The sequence below is a fragment of the Oryctolagus cuniculus genome, chromosome X (genome assembly GCF_964237555.1).
Source record: "Oryctolagus cuniculus chromosome X, mOryCun1.1, whole genome shotgun sequence".
In the NCBI taxonomy this organism is placed as follows: Eukaryota; Metazoa; Chordata; class Mammalia; order Lagomorpha; family Leporidae; genus Oryctolagus; species Oryctolagus cuniculus.
This window is the reverse complement of record NC_091453.1, coordinates 14,315,134-14,331,320: the sequence shown is the minus strand read 5'-3', so window position 1 is coordinate 14,331,320 and position 16,187 is coordinate 14,315,134. Positions and strand designations below refer to the sequence as shown.

General features: G+C 37.0%; 1 pseudogene; it reads right to left on the bottom strand.

Annotated features, from left to right (window-relative positions):
• Positions 1-286: 286 nt before the first annotated feature.
• LOC127485013 (U6 spliceosomal RNA) lies at positions 287-386 on the bottom strand (annotated as a pseudogene).
• Positions 387-16,187: the final 15,801 nt, after the last annotated feature.

Here is a 16,187-nt window from a genome sequence, read left to right as displayed (position 1 = left end):
ACCAGGAGAAGCACCTGGCTCCTGCCATCAGATCAGCGCGGTGCGCCGACCGCAGCGGCCATTGGAGGGTGAACCAACGGCAAAAGAAGACCTTTCTCTCTGTCTCTCTCTCTCACTGTCCACTCTGCCTGTCAAAAAAAAAAAAAAAAAAAAAAAAGGAGTTTCCATATGCTGAGGTAAACTGTGGAGCTCTAGGTTCTATTAGACCTGTGAGAATAAGTTCCTTTTCCATCTAGGCCATGGTTATACTTCATTCCATTATAAACTCTTCTTTTTTTTTTTTTTTTTAAATATGGAACGCTTCACTAATTTGTGTGTCATCCTTGCGCAGGGGCCATGCTAATCTTCTCTGTATCATATAAACTCTTCTAATATCATTTCATATTTTTGTGTACCCACCTATTTCAGATTTGAGAAGATATTTGAGGGCACATCTGTCTCCTTCTTCTTTTTTAAACAAGTAGCAGAATCTTATTTATTGAGCTGATTAAAATCCCACCAATAATTTTTGAGAATGCTTTTAATAAGTAACTATTGCATGTTGTCCAAAAGTCAAGTGGAGTCATATTTCAAGAGCTTCAACAGTTAGATAAAAGTATTTACTGTGAAAGTAAAATTTATATAAACATTTGACAAATGGGATAAACATAATTGCCTTATCAAAATAGACATTTGGTTTTTATGTGAGTATAAATTGAATGAAATTAATGAATTTTCATTTGAACATGTTCACTTTTTTCATAAACAATTTTTAATTTAACTCTGTATTGTCAAAAGCAAAATCTTTACTTGAATTTTACATTTCAAGGGACAATTCAGCCCTCCACTTTATTTTGTCACTTTGAACTTAGCTTCTTACACTGATCATATCAATTCAATGCTGTGCCAACCTCAGTACATGCTCTCTGATTGACAAACTACTGTACAGTCTACATGTCAAGTCTGTAGCGTGCTTCAAGCTGAATTCTAATTCCCACTTCTCAGTTGTTAGGTATTGATTAATTGCACATTACCTATCAAGTATTTTCATTGTAAGCCCTTGTTGCAATAAATATATATTTGTCTAGTTATTTTGCTTTTGAAGAACATCTTGACAGTTAATTCTATAGTCTAAATACCATTTTGTAAAGAAACTTGGCTTGAATTGCTTACAAAATAATCCCCTACTCAAATTTAATCAATAAACCTCTTGTTTTGCTAATTAGTTATTACCATGGCTCAAACAGCTTATTGGAATCAATCATCCATTCCTTTCTATTTCAAATCTCTGTACCATGCAGTGATCTTACAATTTCATTTCTTTGACTCTACCAGTCAACTCTGACTAATCTCTCCTTATATTTCATACACACAACCTTGAACTATTCCTGTGCCTTCCAACCCAACCATTTTAATCTCTAATATTCTATCTCTATCTTAAGAAGAGGTAATGTGATATTTGATAAGATTTGAGGTAACGTGATATTTTAAATATGATATTACCTCCCTTTAGTGGGACATACCTAATAATTTTATTATAAAATGCACTTTGTTCCTTTTACCTGTTTTCCTCAGTTTGGAAATAGTTTGACCCATTGTTGATACACTAAAATCAAATAAGCTAATGCTTAATAAGTCTGAAATGGTTACATGATATAATATGCCACAAGGAAGATTTATTAGCAACTCATGACAAATTATAAAATCACATTTTATTCTTTTAAGCATTTTATATTATATACAGTAAAACTCACTTTGTGTTATACAACCATATGAGTTTTGATAAATATAGAGTCTTGTATCTACAACCAAATCATGATACAGAATAGTTACATCAATATGAAAAATGTTCCTATGGCTTTCTTTCTTTCTTTTTTGGACAGGCAGTTAGACAGTGAGAGAGAGAGAGAGACAGAGAGAAAGGTCTTCCTTACGTTAGTTCACTCCCCTAATGGCCACCACGGCTGCGCCAATCCAAAGCCAGGAGCCAGGTACTTCCTCCCGGTCTCCCATGCAGGTGCAGGGACCCAAGACCTTGGGCCATCCTCCACTGCCCTCCTGGGCCACAGCAGAGAGCTGGACTGGAAGAGGAGCAACAGAGACTAGTACCCAGCGGTGACTAGAACCCAGGGTGCCAGCGCTGCAGGTGGAGGATTAGCCTAGTGAGCCACGGCACCGGCCCTGTGGTTTTCTTTTGTAATAAACTCTTTCCTCCATTATTTTTTAAAAGATTTATTTATTTTACTTGAAAGACAATTACATACAAGGAGAGGATCAGAGAAAGAGAGAGAGAGAGAGAGAGATCTTCCATTCTCTGGTTCACTCCCCAAATGCCCACAGTGGCTGGAGCTGGGTGATTGGAAGCCAGGAGCCAGCAGTTTCTTTCAGGTCTCCAACATAGATGTGTGGGTCCAAGCTCTTGGGCCATCTTCCACTGCTTTCCCAGGCCTTTAGCAGGGAGCTAGATCAGAAGTGGAGCAGCCTGGACTTGAACTGGTGTCCATATGGGATGATGGCAGCACAGGAGGAAGGTTAGCCTACTATGTCACAGAACCAGTCCCTTTCTCTTTCCCATTCCTATAGCTTTGCCTCTTCCAGAATGTTGCTTTAATATGGCTTTTTTCAGTTAGAAAATACATTTCAGATTTGTTCATATTGTTGTAAGTATCAATAGCTGGATTTTTTCATTGTTGTTGCTGAATAGTGTCTATTTGTACGAATGTACTACAGTTTACTTTACTCATTCAACTCATAGTTGAAGGATATTTGGATTGTTTTCAGTATTTGATGACCAAAAATAAAGTTGCTATACACATCCACATATAGGTCTTGTCATTTTTTTCCTTTTTGGGGAAAAGCAGGATTTCTGGATAGCATGTTATATGTATGTTTACCTTTGTAAGAAACTGAACTATTTCTGCTTTCCAAAGTAACCAAAACATTGTGAAACATATAATCTAGTTGCTCGGCATCCTTGCCAGCAACTGATTTTTTAAATCACTCTAAAAAACATATGATGTTATATCATAATGATCTAATTTGAATTTTCCTAATGAGTAGGAATGTTGAGCATGGTTCCATCTGCTTATCTGCCAGTCATATATATTCTTTGATTGTCCGTTCAAGTCTTTTGTTCATACTTTTACTGAGTTGTATATTTTCTCATTGATGAGTTTTGAAAGTTATATATATATATATATGCTTGTGTGTGTGTGTGTGTGTGTGTGTGTGTGTGTCTAGAAACAAGTCTTTTGCTAGGTATCTGACAAATATCTTTGCCCTGTCTGTGGATTGTTTGTTCATTTTTTTGACAGCGTGTGTTTTTTTTCCTCTCAGGTCTCCTTCCAATTTGTGCGTGTCTGTATGGGGTGTGTGTTGAAGGAGAAGGACAGTGAGATCTGTGGAGAAGACTATGTCTTGGGAATGAATTTGCACGTCCTGCTGTCTGTGACCCTCAGAAACTCCACATGCTCCTGACAGTTGCCACTCTCTTGACAGTCTACCAATCTGTTACCAATTCAACTTGGATTCATTTTAGATTTGGGGATAGTTGGTTGTCTTGTGACTAAAGCTTAATTATGAATTAGAGAAAAGTCGTCAATGTGTAGTTTGTCTAGATTTTGTTGTCTTTGTTGTTGATGCAAGGGTGAGAATAATGTTCTTTTGTGTTCTTTACTTATTAAGTAGAAAAAAGTCCCCCCTCCTCCCATTTTGTTTTTAATTTGACTTTCCATTTCCCCATGTCACAGAAACATAATCAAAAACAAAAATTTCTTGCCAACTAAGAAAATTTGTTCAAAAATTAGAAGAGAAAGTGGACAGATTTATTAATAAGCATTAAACTGGAACATGATGCACATTGCAGGCAATCTAAAGAGATTAAAAAGACAGAAAGAAGCTCACCCTTTTATGCTGCCAATCTGATACAAGCCATTATTCTCAAGATAAATGATAACAAGTCCTCAAGTAAGAATTCTTGACAGCATCCTTTGCCACACATGGCTCATCTTAAATTCATCTAGTAATTGAAGTGAGCATTTGTGTTTTCTGATTTTCTTTACCAAGGGAAATACAATTTCTCAGATCTTTATGACCAGAGTTAGGTTTGAAACTTAGAACCAGGCAGGAGCCTAAGTTATCTTCATGTGCCATCTTTCCTAATGGTTACATTGCAAAGAGGTGACTCTCAGGTGCTTGAGGAAACATCCTGGGGTTTAAAACTGGAAGAGCTTTTTCAGCTTTTGAAAAGATGCATGTAGATTTCAAAGAGGCAAAGACAGAACTTATAATGAAAAGTTTTCTTTAGTAAATATTCTAAAGGAATAGAAGGAAGCCCATTTATTTGTTTATATGTGGTAGAATTATTTTTCTTAGTTTCAATTTTTTCTTAATTTTTCTGATTTTTAATTTGCTTTTCCTTACATTTGTAAATGTCAGGAACACTTAGCCCACAAAAAATTTATACTAATATATTTAATGCTTGAGTTTACTTGAATTTCATAGTGATCCTATGACATGAGACAGGAAATCATTATTTCCATTGGGCTGATTTAGTAGATGAGACGCAGAGAAGCCAGTTGATTTGCCCAACTGCATAATTCTAAGGAGACATAAAACCAAAACCTCAAATTCAGCTTCTCTGATGCCACCTCCAGGCCTGCCGTTCTAGACTGCCTTCTCAAAAGCATATATTTTGAGACCCAGAGTTTATTTTCAGAAGGAAAACAATGCACGTATGCACAATTGGTGGCCACAATGAACTTTTAAGACATATAATCTAGCTATATTAAGTACATCAATGATTGACTAGTTCAACTGACAAATCATTTGGTTTTCTCTCCTTCAGTAAACATTTAATAAATGACTATTATATATAATTCATCATTCTAGGTGCTGAAAAAGCAGTGGTATCCAAAGTGATAAAATCCTTCTTCACAGATAACTTATATTCTAGTGGGTGGAAGAAAGAACAAATTTAAAAATAGGCAATGGTGTTTGGCCTAACAGTTGAGATACCAGAGTGCTTAGGTTCAATACCCACCTCCAGTCTCCAGTTTCATCTTAATGCAGACCCTTAGGAAGCAGCAGTGATAGGTCAAGTAATTGGGTTCTTGCCATTCATATGGGAAATCTGGATTGAATTTCTGGCTCCTGGCTTTGCCCTGGTCCAGTCAGCAGTCAATGCAAGCATTTGGGGAATGAACCAGTGAATGGGGAAGTCTCTCTCTCTCTCTCTCTCTCTCTCTCTCTCTCTCTCTTTTGTGTGTGTGTGTGTGTTTTCTTGTTTGTTTTGCAGAGACCTGATGAAACCTAAGAGTGAGCTATGATGATATCTGAGAAAAGAGCATGTAAACAAGGGGAGACGAAGTAAAACGTTGCTGAGACAGACCATATGTACTCAAGTAACAGGAAAGCAAGTATTTGGAGCTGCATGGAGGAGGAAAGGGAGTCCAGAGGGGTCACAGCCTTGCAAGTGAGATCAGAACTTCAGGTTTGGATGAGGAGTAACGTGATCATTTAAAAAATATTCCCTCTGAATCACTATAAAAAATTCACTCTGGCTCACTCTGGTGGAGCTCAGGAAGGAGCAGAGAGACCAGATAGCAATTTAGCTGATTTAATGGTACAAAATCGGAGAAAACATTTTCATTTTGCCTTGCTGTTATAGTTTTAAAATTACTTTTTCTAAAAAAAAATCTGATTTCTTTTTACAGGAATTATAGTGACTTAGATTTATAACACCATGTGAATAGAACATATTGACTTTGATACATCAGAAAGGCACTTGCTTAGGAATTACTCCATTGACATTTCCTGTAAAAAATCACTTCACATTTGCTTAGGATAGCTGAGACCGTGACAGAATGAGTCAGTAAGTACCCTCTGAGCTATGGTTCTCAAATAAGAATTTGCCTGATAGCTTACCAAGTAGACAATATTCAGGGTGAAAGACAGAGTTTGCACATTGAAATTCACTTCGTAATAGCATTTGGGACTATGATTAAGGAGAGACATACTGAAGAAAATTTCTATCTGCATAAGAATGCAAAAAACTTGATTTAAAAATCATTTGCCATTTTCTCAGCTATTACTGAAATAAGTATTGGTCCACTAATAAACATCTGGAAAATATCTTTCCCAAATTCAGCAATATTTTTCTGCATGGCATTTTCATTTTTGTCAAGTGACTGTTATAACACCTGAATCTTCAGTTTTTGAGTAGCTTTCAAATTCCTTTTAATGTCAAGGAAAAATCTATCTAAACATCTTTCAAATCTTGTTATAGTAGTACTGAGATCTGAAATGTAATAGCTCTGATCTTTATACTTTATTAAGTTTGAAATGACTAACTGAAACCTTTGGAGGAAAATACATATTTAAAAATGTTTCCCCTGTTTAATGTTAGAATAAATCAAAATAAGTGTGGCGATCTCTTTTGTCACCTTTAAATTTCTCATTGCCCTCACAGAATCCACTATTTGTTTCATCCCTAATTGAAGGACTATTATAGGCACTTACAATCACAGATCTTAGTAAATTCATTCATGTAATTCAGTATTCTTGTGTGGCACTCATTTCTCAAGGAAAAACTTGCTCTTTAGTGAATTATGTGAACTTATTTTCACATTATTGAGTACTTGAGAAATAGCATCTGACTTTCCCTTTTCTTTTTCTTTTATTTTCTCCCAGCTTTCATCTTCTTTTTTGATTTCTCCTATTACCAATGTCTGTAAGAATCTAGATCCTACTCTCATCTTTACCATAGATTTAACAATAAGAATGACTAAATAAAGATGTCATTGGGCTGGTGCTGTGGCTCACTAGGCTAATCCTCCACCTGCAGCGCCGGCACCCCGGGTTCAGGTCCTGGTTGGGGCGCTGGTTCTGTCCCGGTTGCCCCTCTTCCAGTCCAGCTCTCTGCTGTGGCCAGGGAGTGCAGTGGAGGATGGCCCACGTGCTTGGGCCCTGCACCCGCATGGGAGACCAGGAGGAAGCACCTGGCTCCAGGCTTCAGATTGGCGCAGTGCACTGGCTGTAGCAGCCATTTGGGTGGTGATCCAACGGAAGGAAGACCTTTCTCTCTGTCTCTCTCTCTCACTGTCTAACTCTGCCTGTCAAAAAAAAAAAAAAAAAAAAAAAAAAGATGTCACTGATATCTCCATGATCACAATATAAATAAGACTGGTCCAAATTAAAAGTTATCTTCTTTTATCTTCTTTATCTTCTTTTAGGCTTCCATTTCTTGAATTTCACACCTAGATATTTTAATTTTTTCTAATTTGTTATAATTATTCAATTTATTTTTTTCTCATCAGTACTCATGTTAATGTGCTATTAATACAAATGGAAAAAACTCAATGCAGTTCTTAGGTAACAATACTTCACTTCCTTCCTCCTTCCCTCCTTCCCTCCTTCCCTCTCTCCTTTCCCCTTTCTTCCTTCCTTCCTCCCTTCCTCCCTCCCTTCCTTTCTTTCTTTCTTTCTCTTTCTCTCTTTCTTTCTCTCTTTCTCTCTCTCTCTTTCTTTCTCTCTCTCTCTTTCTCTTTCTTTCTTTCTTTCTCTTTCTCTCTCTTTCTCTCTCTTTCTCTTTCTTTCTCTTTCTTTCTCTTTCTTTCTTTCTTAGAAAAACTTAGGTCATTTTGCCATAAATTCACTCACCTGACATAACTTACAGCATATAGACCTACCTCATGGTATCATCAGAAAAGTCAAAGGAATACACACTCCCAAATACCCAGGATGAAAGAAGAGGCGCAGAGGCATGTGTTGGCAACCTGTCTACAAACAGCACTTGCTAATTATTTCCCAGTTACAACAGCTTTCTTCAGCAGGGCATCAAAGGGGCCAAGCTGAGGCTGGCTCTGGTTCCCTCACTGCCTAAGGCAAGGAAATTTGCTTCAGAAGGCTTGTCTGGGCCCCAGTGTGCACCTGCCACCTGGCCCAAATTTGGAGGTGTAATTCCCCTAGTCTTGGGTCTCTGGAGGAGTCCTGTCTCCGCTGGGCATCAAAGCACCTGCTACCAGGCTGACAGCCATCATGGATCAGGAGTCAGGCATGCCTGCAGGGGTTTCAGGGAGTCACAGGGATTCTGGGAGACATCCAGGAAATTGACTGGGCTCCCAGACTTCACCCAGTGTTTCCCATCTAGAACCAAAGAAGAAAACACACGTGCTTGGATGAAGAGTTTGACACCCGCACAAGAAAGAGGTCTTGGGAGAAGTAATTCTAGATACTCTGTGTCCTAGGATATGCTCTAAATTGGAGTTGAAATGAGGCTTCCAGATTTTTAAATAATTCCTTTTATTTTATTTTTAAGGAAACCAAAGGTCTGAGAAGTTAGGTGACAATTATAGGATACACAACGAAGTGCAAGCACTGAATTGGAGCATTGGTATCTTGACTGCCATTTGACTTTTCTGGTACTGCACTTCAGTGATTTCATTTTTGTACATAGTCATAGCAACAGTATAATGAAACAGTATGTGGAAAATGGGGAGAATTAAAATTATACTGTTCGGGGCCTACACTGTGGTATCACAGGTTAAGCTGGTTTGAATGCCAGCTGCTCCACTTCCCACCCAGCTCCCTGCCAATGCACAGGGAAAGGCAGTGGAAGATGGGCCAAATGCCTGAGTCCCCACCACATAGGTGGTAGACCTGGATGAGCTCCTGGCTCCTGGCTTTGGCCTGGCCCAGTGCTAGCCATTGCAGCCATCTGGGGAACGAACCAGCAGATGGAAGATCTCTGTCTCTTCTTTTCTCTTCATAACTTTGACTTTCAAAATAAGTAAATAAGTATTTTTTAAAACAATATTGTGTTTATGACAATTATATTACTAAGAAATGCCTCAGATATGCCATTTATTCTTTCTTTTACCTCGAATTACTGAATAAAGTAAAAAGCACTTAAGCAGATATAACTGTTGTCTCACAGTAATTCATAAGGAAAATATGATCATGCATATCATATAAATAATTTTCAGAAATTTATCAATTTATGAAACATTTTCAAATTAGTGAGTGAGCATTTGCTTTATTAAAAAATAGTGGCAGAGATTTTTTTTATTTGAAATATATGAACTCAAAGAAAGATCAGGTAAAATTCAGTATGCTCTTCCTTTTGGAAGAATAGGAAGAATTTAAGTGGAGATTTCTACATGAATGTTAGATCAGAAAGTCAGAGTCATAAGGTATTCTAGGAAAGCATCAAATGAAATGATAATTAAATGATGAACCCCACTTAACGCATTCTTACCATGTACTAAATACATGGCTGTGTGTTAAAAGAAAATAAGACTAGTTTTGTCTCACAGGGACTTTGAAGTCTGATTGGAAAACTAATATTGAAATGAATTAATGCTACACAGTAAACTAGGCACAAAACATGATATATAAGGAATACAAAGGAAAGTAAATGATTTGCTCAACACATCAATGCTGAGAAAAGTCCTGTCAAGGAGGTGAATAGTAATATTGAAGTCAAAAGGTCAGATTTCACTCATGTAGATGTGTGGAATATCACATCCCAGTAGGAGAGTCTGTTTAATGATGTGAGGAATGAAGACTTCACACAATGTGGCATATTTGATCATGGACCAATGTTTTTCCTCTAGGCTGTGCTAAGAGTGGTTTTAGGAGATGAATATGGAGAATCAGACAGAGAACAATACTTAGAAAGCCTTGCACTACACATGTATTGGACAGCTTTTTCATGAGGAGAAGAATGGACACATGGATGGGAGAAATAATAAAAGAAATTTTAAAATCCAGTTTTTTGTGAAATCTATTGAATCAAAAACTTATGAATCATGGATATATTGTAGTAAGAAATAATATCACAACTTTAGAGAAGACAGAAAGGAAACTTTGGCTGCACCTTTTATATTCATCATCTTGAAAGTTTGTGGCAACAACATACTCCTTCACACTTCTCCTTATTGTGAATATCGCCCACCCCACTCCACTTCCTAGATGTGTAAGCTCTTTGCTGCCATCACTCTCATAACTTTGTGACCTAAAGAAATCATGGGATTGAAAATTAATTCTTCAGGAAATAACAAATTCATTGATTTCAGGAAAAGAGGACTGGTCAAATCGATTAATTCAGGTGAGAAATAGGTTTGGTTAAAGGCAACAGAAATGGATTAGGAGATTCATGTTTAAGTCAAAGAAAAATGAAGAAGAGGAAGCCGTTAGAAGTGATTTGTGTGCAAGACACTAGGGGACTGGAGCCTAAACTAAGACCCTTAGAGCTGTATTCTAGATCAAATGTGCAAAGTGACAGTAACATGGAGCAAAGTTATTGTAATGAAATATAATAAAGAATACAAATTGTGCCTTTTCATAAGCAAAGGCCATGATTTAGTGGCATTTTCTTTGTAATGGGAACTCTATAGGAAATCTAAAATCAATGCTAGATATAGATTTACTTGCATTAAACATGCTGATTCTGCACTGTTTTTGAAAGGTTAAGAAAAGATTTCAGAAGTTGATGCAGTGAAAAATGTTCACGTGGTTTTCTTTTTAACCTGGATAGGTTGAATCAAGCTATAAACTGATTCTTTAAAATGATAGCTTTAGGAGACACAATTAGTATCCTGCTCATATCCTCTCACCCTCATCAGCCCTGTTCGTACCTGTGGACTTTAAACTGCCACCTCCAGAATTCATACTTTTTGACCTCAGGGACTTGGTTTGCAGTTTTCTACTTAGTGTGAGCTCTGGGAGGCAGTAGATGATGGCTCAAGTAGTTGGGGCCATGCTACCTATGTGGGACATCTACACTGAGTTGCTGGCTCCTGGCTTTGCCCTGATCCAGTCCCAGCTTATTGTGGACATTTGGGGAGTGAATCAGCAGGCTAGATTGATCTCTCTCTCTCTTTCCCCAATTCTAATAAATCAAATATTTTTAATTGTGTATGCCTTGCCTTTAATAGTTATGTCTGTATGAATTAGCTTTTACTGTATTATAAACCACCCCAAAACCTAGTGACCTAAAACAAGAACTGTTTATCTGGCTCACAATTCTGAATCCCATCAATTTAGACTGGGTTTAGCTGGGCACTTCTGGTTTTCAGCAGAGTTTCTTCATGGGTTTGTGATTAGCTGGCAGATTAGCTAGAGGCTGGCTGACTTACCATGCCCTTGAATGGGATCATGTATCTCAACTCTACAGCCTCCAGAAAACTAATTCAGGCTTGTTCTTGTAGATATAGGAGGGTTCCAAGAGAAAGGGCAGAGACACAGATGGCTTCTTTGAGGCCCATGCTTGGACATAGCACAGTGCCTCACCTACCACATTCCATAGTTCAAAGCAAGTCAGGAGGTCAGCTCAGATTTGAAGCAGGAAAATGCATCATGTCTGTTAATGGATGAAACACTGAAGTTACATTGCAAAGGATATGCATTCAAGAATGGATGAAGAATTGGATATCAACTTATATTCTATATGCATTATAAAATGAAAACTGATAATCCATAAAAATGAGAAAAAAATCAAAATATACTTGTTTTCCCATGTTTCTAAAATATAAAAACTATATATTAATTATTATATAATACAGAATACTTATCAAAAGGAATCATAGATTTGAAATATTTTTCTATAGATATTTTTGGAATTACCTAGGGAGGGCAGTATTAACTTCAATTAAGAAACGAAAAAAGCTCTTAAATGTACAAGTTGATCCCACTTGTCTGCATGTTACAAATGATCAATGTCACCAACCAAATTTGTTAAGAAGAAAACGTAATTTAAAATGACTTCAAATATTTACTATGTGTCTGAGGGATTATTTTCTTTTAATAGCCAAATGTTAACCTCTGGAAAAGAGGAACATTGAGTGAAAATAGTGACAGGTCCTTAATTCTGGTGGAGCTCTTGGGTACTTCTAATTATAATTTCAATTGGCCTATTACAGTAGGAACAAAAATATTGATTTTATTCATGTAATTCATTAGATCACTCTTCTCTATTAATGTGGATCACTGAAGTCTGCAGTTCTTCCACCTTCTCAAAATGCACATGTATATTCTAGACAAAGAATGAGGACCAATTTAGCCCAAGAATTTTTAAACTAGGTATGCCAACTCAAAATTGTTCCACTAAGGTGAAAGGATGGAAGTAATAGGATGTCTGCAATAGCAAGTTACATTTTGAAAAAAAAAAAAAAAAACCAAGTTAAATTTTGAAATGCAGAGGCATGTCTTTTGGCTTCTTTTTATATCCCTGTTATGCCTCAGCTAAATTGTCAAGTGTTAGGAAATAAATAATAATGTATTTCATAGAGGATATCACGTAAAAATGGATGCCCTTCATGTACACATGTGTATGTGCACCCCCCCCCCAACACAAACTGTTTGGCTTTGTGTGGCGTGTTGATGGCCATCGTAAGGTATTTTCCTAGTATGAGGTGAACTTCCTCTTAGATAAGTGGGGACAAAAATCAGGTTGTTGGGTGGATAAGAAATCATAATAATAGATGCCATGTGCCAAGCACTATTTATAAATATGAAAAAGCTGCTGAGGCCAACGTTGTGGCACAGTGGGTTAAAGCCCCAGTCTGCAGCACCAGCATCCCGTATAAGCACCGGTTCGAGTCTAAACTGTTACACTTCCGATCCAGCTCTCTGCTATGGCCTGGGAAAACAGTAGAGGATGGCCCAAGTCTTTGGGCCCCTACATCCACATGGGAGACCCAGAGGAAGCTCCTGGCTCCTGGCTTTGGACCAGCGTAGCTCCAGCCTTTGCAGCCAACTGAGGAGTGAACCAGCGAATATAAGACCTTTCTTTCTCTCTGTCTCTGCCTCTCTGTGACTCTGCCTTTCAAATAAATAAATAATAAATCTTTAAAAAAATTTTCAAAGTGGTATAGAAAAGGATAATAGTAATTGGAGATCTTACAAGATAATCTGTGGGGCCAACGCTGTGGCACAGAGGGTTAAAGCCCTGGCCTGCAGCGCCAGCATCCCATATGGGCTGGCTGCTCCTCTTCCAATCCAGCTCTCTGCTATGGCCTAGGAAAGCAGTAGAAGATGGCCCAAGTCCTTGGGCCTCTGAACCCATGTGGTAGACCTGGAAGAAGCTCCTGGCTCCTGGCTTCGGATCGGTGCAGCTCCAGCCGTTGCGGCCATCTGGGGAGTGAACCAGTGGGTGGAAGATCTCTCTCTCTGTCTCTACCTCCTTCTGTAACTCTGTCTTTCAAATAAATAAAATAAATCTTAAAAAAAGAGTAATCCTTAAGATGTAGAAATAGTTTATATTAAAATAAAGGAATTTATAGTGGGAAAATGGAAGAAATTACTGTTTCTAGATATTTTTCTTTTCTCACTGAGAAATAGCAAATTTAAAAACATTAAAATGATTACACTGGGGTGTGGGGAGGGCACGGCTCAAGTAATTCAGTTCCTGCCACCCACATGGGAGACCCAGACAGTTCTGGGCTACCGGCTCCCCTGTCCCACATGCCGTGGATATCTGGAGAATGAAACAACCTATCAGAGCTCTTTCTATCTGTCTCTCTGTCTCTCTGCCCAGCAAATAAAACAATACAAGAATAAGTCATATCTTAGAAATAAGATAACATGATCACTTTTCATCTCTTAAATTTTGTAGAAAATACAAATATATTTCCTCTTTGTATTTCTGTTTTTCTATACTATAAACATCTTCCTTGGCAATTCTCCTACTTTTACTTTTAGAAAACAAACCAACACACAAAATTCCCAGGATAGTCAAATATATTCATTGTGTGACAAAAACATGACTGAAGTTTTGAAGATTTATAAGAAGATAGAGGACAAAACAAAATAATCTCTGTATTTTTACAATTTCCTATTGCCTGTTTCTGCACATATGAAGACACAACCACAAATCCACATGTGGAGAAGGAATTTTTTACAATTTTCAATTTAATTTATATTATAATGTGAACTATAGTAATGGATCTGTACTGATGTATTATATTTATTGCATAATTCATTGCATTTTTGTTATTGCACATTTAATTAAAGAGAGAATTTCTAATATCTGTATGTTGCATGGTTTTTCTCTTCATGAAATCTATAGTAGAGTACCTGAAATGTAATGTATTGGAGTGAAATAGAGATTTTGAGATTCAATGATTGTTTATAGGCCTGTTTCTTCCATTGAAACACAGTGGTTTTTTTTCTCTTCATACTACTTGTTGAACTCTTTTACTTAGAGTAAGGTTAATGATACAATCACTAAGTATACTGAAAATAGGGTTTTGTAAAAATTCAGAGTGGGAATGTGAAAGGGAGGGAGACATAGAGTTGGAGCATGTGCAGGGGTGGGGGTAGGGGGAGAAGTGTCACTATGTTCCTGAATCTCTACATATGAGATACAAGAAACTTGTATAACTTAAATAAAATTTGAAAAGAAATCTATAGTAAAAGAGGCAAGTCAAGAGAACAGATTCCAAATAAAGATATGCAATTTTCTACTGCCAAAATATATTTTATTGTGTGTACATAACACTTTGTATCTCTTTTTAATTGTATTTCATCTGGCAATGTAAAAATTCAGGAGCATATTATATTAGTATGAAAGAGAAGTAAAATAAATTCAACAACTTGAACTTGATCCTATCAAATTACAAGATTCCAATCATATATTTATCAGGAAAAAATAGTGAAGTTAGAAGTTTTTCTCCAAACATCTTAGCACCTGTAGTTCAGTTCTTACAAGTAAAAAATTCATTTTCTACTAACTCATAGAAGAAATAGAAAAACTTTCTCTGCATATTTTCAGGTTTACTATCTAAATAACATCTTTTAAGCAATTCTAAAGATGACCTCATTTTGAGAACTGACTTGAGATATTAAACTGTAGGAATTGCTAACAACTGCAAGCATCCTAAATGCTACATGCAGGTATGTGCTGAATAGCTGAATGAGAAGGAAAACGGTGTTGGTTCTGAACGTATCTACACCGCTGCACATGCTGTGACCTCTGTGCAGTGCTCTGTGCAGTGCTCCTGACTAATGGTCAATAGAAAAGTAAGCACCTCGGCAGCTTAAATGTAGTGAATATATACACATTTCAACAAACTCTTAATTTAGCAAATAAATCACCAGGTCTTTTGACATTGTAATGAAAACAATAGGATCATTAGTCATTTCTTCATGTCTTACAGTAAAATATGGCAAGACATGACCGTCAACGGATTTAATTTCCTCTTGCATTGTCATGACTGCTCTGGTCATGAAAGAAATGAATAAGAATTAGAACATGATATTATGTAACTGTTCACTTCCTGTATAAAATGCATTAAGTCCATTGTCTCTTTGCTTCTTAAGACCTGAGACTCCTTATTCCTTGTAGGATGCACAGATTTCCAAACTCTAATTCGGAAACAAGTGTGGGTGAATGGAAGGTGGTGTCTGCATCTCCTAAAATTATACTGCTTGTTTGTAGGCTCGGTTGTACCCACGAATGAAAGCAAATTTGAAGTTCGTTGAATTTTTTATTTTTTGTCCAGAAAATGTTTGTATCTAGACTAGCCCATGTGTTTTGCCCTAGTCCAAGTCTCTCTAGCCATTTTTGCTTAGATATCTATTACTTCGTTTTATCTCCTAAAATTCTTGACAGGAACAGTCTAATCTATGGTTGTATCTATCTGGGTTGCTCCTGGAAATAAGCTTTAGATTACCATCTCATATGTCTCTGCAACAATAGCTAAACTGTTAAATGTCATGCCCTTCTAGTCAATTTATCAAGCAAGAAGCCTCATCATTTTCATTCAGACTCTGTATGTCACTAATGATTTCTACTTTTATCCTGTTTCTAGGCAAAGACACAGCTCTAGCTACCTCTACACTGAAATCATTGCCCAAATTTTCATTTAGTTAGTATTGGTTCCATTCCTTTCCAGGAAAAATGAAGTCATTTTCCCTTTAAAAGTCCTTTTCTGGATCTTAGTGACTCTAGGATACATGATTCAACAAAGGATTTTTCTGCTCCTGTCTTATTTCATAAAAGATGCAATTTTATTGTTTAATGCTGGAAATTTAGAGTCATGTATTGCTTCATGGAGAGTTTGATTTTGGTTTGCACAGGACACTTTTCTGAATTCGGTTTGTAATGCCCTTATTTACCCTTTGTTCAACAACTATTATTTTGTTTTTCCCAGAGATCTTATCCGTTGTCTAAATTCTTGCTACTTGCACTCTGGTCCACAGACCAA